This window comes from Saccopteryx leptura, chromosome 5 (assembly GCF_036850995.1).
Source record: "Saccopteryx leptura isolate mSacLep1 chromosome 5, mSacLep1_pri_phased_curated, whole genome shotgun sequence".
Classification (NCBI taxonomy): Eukaryota; Metazoa; Chordata; class Mammalia; order Chiroptera; family Emballonuridae; genus Saccopteryx; species Saccopteryx leptura.
Window position 1 is genome coordinate 58,622,415 of NC_089507.1, and position 7,775 is coordinate 58,630,189.

Below are 7,775 nucleotides of genomic sequence, written 5' to 3' on the forward strand. Positions count from 1 at the left end.
AGTTGGATTTGATTTCGTTTAGAACTTGCGCATCTCTGATCCTAAAGGAGACAGGCTTGTTTCATTCTGTGATATCTTTGATTGCTGTTGGCATGAGAGTCATGCTGGCCTCACAGAATGAGTTGTGGAGTATTCCCTCCTCTTCAGTATGAGAGTCATGCTGGCCTCACAGAATGAGTTGTGGAGCATTCCCTCCTCTTTAGTATGAGAGTCATGCTGGCCTCACAGAATGAGTTGTGGAGCATTCCCTCCTCTTCAGTATGAGAGTCATGCTGGCCTCACAGAATGAGTTGTGGAGCATTCCCTCCTCTTCAGTATGAGAGTCATGCTGGCCTCACAGAATGAGTTGTGGAGCATTCCCTCCTCTTCAGTGCTCTGGGAGTCTTTGTGTAGAATTGACTACAATTCCTCAGTGAGTCTCTTTGGGCCTAGAGCTTCCCTGTGGTAGATTGTAACTACATTCTATTTGTTCAATAGGTAAAGGGTTCTTCAGGTTACCCATTTCTTTCTTTCTTTCTTTTTTTTTTTTTTTTCTTCTTTGTATTTTTTCTGAAGCTGGAAACCGGGAGAGACAGTCAGACAGACTCCTGCATGCGCCCGACCGAGATCCACCCGGCACGCCCATCAGGGGCGATGCTCTGCCCACCAGGGGGCGTCGCTCTGCCGCAACCAGAGCCACTCTAGCGCCTGGGGCAGAGGCCAAGGAGCCATCCCCAGCGCCCGGGCCATCTTTGCTCCAATGGAGTCTTGGCTGCGGGAGGGGAAGAGAGAGACAGAGAGGAAGGAGGGGGGGGTGGAGAAGCAAATGGGCGCTTCTCCTATGTGCCCTGGCCGGGAATCGAACCCGGGTCCCCTGCACACCAGGCCGACGCTCTACCGCTGAGCCAACTGGCCAGGGCCAGGTTACCCATTTCTTGAGTGTGCTTTGCTAGGTTGTACCTATCAAAGAATTTGTCGAGTTCATGTAAGTTGTTAAATTATTGGCATAACATTTCCCATAATATTTCTTTTCTGCCTTCTGTGGAATCTGGAGTGATGTCACCTCTCAGTCCTGATATTAGTGATTTGTATGTACTGTCCCTCTTCCTTATCACTCTGGCTGGAGGAGGGACTGGCAACCCACAGCCTGTGGGCCCCTCTTCATTCTGTGCTCTGACAAAGGCAAAACCATTCAAGGAGAGAGGACATAGAGAAGGGACTGTCATTCCCTGGAATGCAGGTTACCTTATGTTTTGTTATCTCAGCTCTTGGGGTTCCGGAAGAGTTATGATCTTGTAGATTATTTGGCTTTCTCTCATTGTTACAATGGGGGAACTGTCTCTTAAGTGAAAGCATAACTCCTGCCATACTTAAAATATGCCATACTTAAAAAATATATATTTTTTGCATTCTTAACAACTGATAATCAATTTATTAAAAAGGCTGATTTAAGCATCTGCAATGGTGACTTCAACCTCAACTCCCGGCTCAATACTGATGGAAGTAATCTGTTTAACAATCTCAGAAGGGCTGTGCAGGTCAATGAGACGTTTGTGGATCCTCATCTGAAACCGATCCCAAGTCTTAGAACCCTCCCTGCAGGGAGTTTTTCTTGTAGTGCTTCTCAGAGTCTTGGTAGGCATCCGAACGGGTCCTTTCACTTTGAGATTCTTTTCCTTTGCACCTCTGATCAAGTCAGCACACACTAGAGAAAGAAAACGGTCTTTCAGTTCACTCGGAACAACCAAAGGTGGCTTAAGAAATTTTAACTGCTGCTGGCTCAGAATAGAGTATAAAACTATTATTTTAATTCAACAAGTAAAAAAAATATATATATATTTTACAATTAGAGCTTTGAACAGAAACAAAGTTTATTGAAACGAAAAGCCAACAAATAGTGGGAAGGATTGATATGGGAGAAAAAACTCATTATGCAATCATTTAATTTTTAAGGAAAGCTTTCTATAATTACTGAATCCTATTGGATTACAGTGGGAAATTTTGACTATTTAGTAAAATCTGCCAACTTCACACACACAGGGAATTTAAGGGGGCAGAACTTGCATATGTGACTACTCCACTGTGATGGAGTAGAAGAGTAGTTTCTGGTGGCCCGATCTTGCCTTCCTATTTCTGAGGTGGAACTTCTGGGTAACGTCTCATCCACTGTGTACACATAATGTTTCTCTTCTGAGTAATTCCTCTGGTGTGTAGTGAGGTTTGACTTTTCTTTGAATTCTCACCCACACTCCAGCCACACATGACTTGTCCGTTGAGCATATTCTTTGGTGTAGGATAAGCTATCATAACTGCATGTGTGTGTGTGGAAAACCACCAGATTGTGAGGACTGGGCAAGGCCACATAGTTTTGGTGCTCATGGAATGAGGGGTTCATGCTTGAACCCTGAGACTCAGTCCTGGGGAGTGTGGCACAGATTCTTACAGACATGCATGTCGAGAGTTCTCATTCCTCTGCTCCACGCCAGTCCTGGCCAGATACAACCTCCATTGCTTTTACTTATTTTTTTAAAAATAATAAAAAATGTTTTCAATTACAGTTGACATTCAACATTGTATTACATTTAGGTGTATAGAATAGTGGTTACACATTTATATAATTTACGAAGTGATTGAAAGTCTAGTACCAACCTGGCACCATGCATAGTTATTATATATAATATTATTGACTGTATTCCCTATGCCACACTTTACAGCTCTGTGACTATTCTGTAACTGCCAATTTGTACTCCTCAATCCCTTAACATTTTTCCTCAGCCCTCCAACTCCCTCCCATCTGGTAATCATCCATTTGTTCTCTATGAGTGTTTGTTTTGTTTGTCATTTATTTTGTTTTTCAGAGTCTACATGTAAGTGAAATCATATGGTGTTTGTCTTTTTCTGTCTGACTTATTTCACCTTGCATAATACCCTCAAGTTTCATCCATGTTTTTGAGAATGTAAGATTTCATTTTTTCATTTATATATGTACCGCATCTCCTTTATCCAATCACCTACTAATGACCATGTCAGCTGTGTTTAATAGAAGCTTGTATATAGTTGCCATAGGTAAGCAGCCAGGAAGGTAAACCAATATAATGGAGGCTTCTATGGCTGAGGAGTATGGAGCTGGTGGCAGCCTAGGAGGAAGCTGCAAGGGATGCCAATGTGTGTGTGGTGGGGGTGGGGTGGGGTGAGGGACTGTGCTGTCTAAGGTTGCATCTCACTGATCCGGCTGGCTTCCTTCAATTTGTTTTCCAAACAGATGTCTAGAGGACAGCATCCTCTAGAATTTCCTTTCTATTTCTGTCAATTATTTCCTTATCAATATGCATCTCTGGTTACTTAAACTGCAGCACCTAAAGGTCAGGAAACCCCGATGTTGCATGATTCAACCAAAAGGTATTTGTTATCTCTTCCTAGTTTGTTGCGTTAAGAATGAATTTCCTACCTAGACTTTGAATTATATACGCCAGATAGATTGACTGGAAGCACAATGTTGGGAGAAGCAATATGCAATGAACCCTGAGAGATATTCAGTTTTGTTCCTACATGTACTTTCTGGGTATACTAAGAGTGCAAGGCATTCTTGACCTGGGCCAATTCTCAGGGTTATGTTTTCAGCGAGCAACTCTGAGGGATGACGTACTGTCTCCCTCTAGGGAAGAAGTAGGTTTATTTACTGCTTGCTATGAAATGGTGGGTGCTGCAAGTTGTGTTCCTTTGTTGTAATGCAAACCCACTGCCGGTAACATCCACGTAGGTGCTGCCACATCTTTCCCATGGGACTTATGGAGGTGTGGGGACCTGGCACCAACATGCTCACGTTGCTTGTTATGCTATGACTAATAAAAACTGTTGTCTCCTGGAGTATTTGTCTCCTGTCAGCATTCATGAAACACTAATAGGCTAGCTTATTAGCTTGCAAGTAAGATAAAATTCTAAATCCTGATGGAAACATGTCTGAACTCTGGGAGGTATGATATCCAAAATAAAATAGGAAATATACTGTAATTTAAGTACTAACACGAGAAAGTGGCACATGTATTAATAGTATCATATAAAAAACTCGTGTAACATTGGAAAGGGAAATGTTTCTTATGGAAATGAAAGGAGAATGGTACAAAAAGGAGTGCTGGAATTTAAAACCATTGTGCCTTGTGAAAGGGGAGTTCTGTGGGTGTTTCTTGTCTCTAGGTAAGTTTAGTGATGGTAATTTAGGAAACTATCAGGACAGGATACCTTCAGCCTGGTGTTTGTAGTGACATCAGAGGTTTGGTTAGAATGTAGAATGTCTGTAATAGATGTCTTTGAACTTTGGACAGTGGTTTCCAACTTACAGGTTTTAGAACTTCTGGGGACTGGAAAAGGTGGAAATGGGACTTTGTGAACTATATTTTTAGTATTTCAAAGTGGCTAAATGTACTTGTTTTCCTGCATAGCTTTGAATTTGACAAGCAAATTCAAATATCAAGTTTCTTTGCTTTTTATTGAAATGATATTACTTGGATAGATGTAAGAACACTGATTCTCTAGTGTTGATCAGAAGTTCTAATTGGCAGTAAAAACATCTCTATATTTGCCTACTTTAATGTTTAAATGTTGATGGCAGACAAATAAAAACTTGGTGTCTAAATGGATAGTGAATAAATACAAGGGGTCCCTAACTTGGGCGGAGCTCTTTGGGAGCTTGGAGATTGGTCCGGCAGTCTCATGGGACATGGCTGATCCAAGCTTGATTTCACTCTCTGTTTTCGTGGGGAGGCTACTGCAGCTAGGTGAGTGTTCAGTTCTTTTTGTCTAATGAGAGTAACTTGCTTTTTGTCTTGCTTTCATAATTCATGGTTTCATGACTTTTTTTATGCTTTCAAAATCTCTTACTTTTGGTCTCTTTATGTTGTAAGGCACAGACTTACCCAAGTAACTTCAAATTATGGACTTAGTGTGTGAAAAGTGGAATAGCCTTAAGAACTATGAGGAGAAACTGAGGATCTGTCATGACTCTCTGACCCGAAGGTTGTCAACCTCTGAAAGGGCCAGGGTGTTCATACTTCAGGCTCTGCAGGCCATGCAGTGTTTGTTTCAACTACTCAACCTTGTTGTAGACAACACATAAGCTAAGGGTGTGGCTATATTCCAATAAAACTTAAACAAGGGATATTTTGAATTTGGTCCAACGGTGTTAATTGCCAACCCCTGCTATAGATACTTCTCCCACATGATCTTTCAGATCTTTAACTGCCTCCTTTTCTTGGTATTTCTCTGTATAAATACATAAGAAGTCTAATCAGGCATACCTTTCTGTGCCAGGATGTGTTAGTTTACCAACCATCCTGTAAATCAATCTCCCTAGGTTTAGTTTCAGACAAGATTTAATGCAGTAAACATCAAACGTTCCAGGTAATTCAAGCAGGACTGTAATACAAGAAATTAGGTCTTTACAAAGTGCTTAGGAGGGCCCCAAGGAGCTTAAAACCAGGGGGCTAGCACTGGACAATTTTCGAAGTTGTACCATGATAGCACTGATTCAGAGGCCAGAAGCAGGTACTATGTCAACTACCACTGCCTTCTTGTTTCTACAGTAACCTTGCCCTTTAACTTCTTAACAACTACTCACAGCCTACATACACATAACATTCCCAACAGCTATGATAACTTGTTTTTACCTAACAAAATGGGAACCTAAAAGTATTCTCTCTTTCCTCAGAAAGGGAGAGATAAATTCTCATTGTGTAATGGAATTTATAATCCATTGTTTCCCTTTATAATCAGGAATATTAGAGCCTGTGGCAAAGAATCTCAATTAAAAACTATAATGTGATACTATATTGTATTTAATATTTTTAGGGGCCCAGTTAAGAAGACAGAAATTATACCAGTTATTTGAACATAATTTAATTACAGGATTTGGTTTAACATATACTAATGGACTTAAAAGGCAAACTAAAAATATGAAATGAACAAACATATAGTAACTGCAGAAAGTAGCTTTTGCCTGTAGGGTAGACCTCTGAATATATATATTTTGATTACATAGCCCAACAATGCTCTCATTGGCTGCCTATCTATTTCATCTTTAGAAACACAGTGGTATATTAGCTAGAGATTCTGTGGCTCAAGGCCCAGCTGCCATTGCAGTTATGCATAGTAATTATATCCATTTTGCTTCTACCAGTTAAATGCTGACCTATTGCTGCTGCTATTCTAGAGCCCTCTTACCCCCTGATGACAGAAAGCCCAGTTCCACAGCAGGGCTCCCTTCTGTCATCAGCCTGGGCTTACACAGAACAGCCAACACTGACCTTATTAGAGCTTTCAAAGCTCTCCTTGCTAGCATCATTCTTGTTTCTTCAGTGAAGGGTGTATCTTTCAGGCCTTCCTGGGGAAAGTAATTGCATTTTGGATTCCCTGGTCTTATATGTTAACTCCACTGTAGCTTACTCAAATCTGAAACTTTGACAATTTCCTCGGTCCTCAGCATACAGTAAATAAGGTGGAAATACCAGAAGTCCTTTGGCAATCTTTTTTCATATTTATATGGTACCCTGTTCAGATGACTTCTTTATCTTTAATAGGATGCCCAGATTCCCCTTTAAAGAATGATGTGTCCTGTAGCATCCACCGGGTACGAGAACAAATGTCGGAGACTTTCAGGAGTTAAGATGTTACTTTATTGGCCAGTTTAACCTGCGCAGGGGCGAACTCCCGAGATGTCGGGAGACACCGTGCCCACAAGGAGCTGCAAATGGGAACCGCGCCTGGAGCTTACAGCCAGGCCCTTATATATCCTAAGTGAGCAAGCATAGACAGAAGCAGATGTGGCAGTTTAGCTATTGGCTAGGGAGGTCACATGCAGCATAGCAACAGGGGCCGGCATAGCAACAGGGGCCGGTTTTAGCTTAGTGGCGAATTTCAAACCTAAACTTCTGATAAGGGTCTCTGACCTTCTTTGTTCCCAGCCTCACAGGAGCCATATCAGCACTTACTGTTCCTGCAATAGTTACACTCTTTGGCAGCCCCAGCATATCAGTACTCCCTGAATCTAACATGTCCCAGCTCCTGGGGGTGCTGTCAGTACGACATCTATAGCTATCTGCTCTTTCAAAGTTTTCCCCAGCTTCACTCAAAGGTATAACCCTTCCACACCTAACAATTGATTGTATTGGAAATGTGAAGGCCCAGCCCTTTGGGTCTACTGTAGGATGACTCTGAGTTGTAGATCCTCCAGAGCTCTCTATGGAACTTGCTGAGGTTTTCTCATGTCTCTATTGCAGGTTGAATTTTCTCTCTAACTCTAGTGCTTATCCCACCTTTCCATAGTGTTCATTCCTAATAAAGATCCTGCACGCCAACTTCTTTCTTAGCATCTGTGTGGAGAACTCCACCCGAGACAGTTGGTGTCAGGAGTGGTCCAAGGAAGCAGGTGACAATATGGTGTTCAATTTAGGCTGTCTTACTCACTGTTCAGCTGGCAATGAGGACCTTATTATTAGTGGTGGATGGAGCATCGACAATGCAGCCATAAGGTAGTGATTCAGTTATTAGATGGTCTTTTGGTGGTGAACTTGAGGTGTATACTGGATGAGGAAAATGCATTAGCTGATATAATACGTAGCATGTTTGAAAAGTATCAGAGAAATAGTTCTTATTAATTTGGCTAAGCTCCATTGACATCGGAGATCCAGAGTGTCATCATGGCTCCCCCGATAGAGTAGGGACATATTAGGACTATATGAATATAGTCCTGGCCAAAGCTCAGCTTATTAGGGGTCCAATTTGCTCCTGGCCCAGCCCTGTGA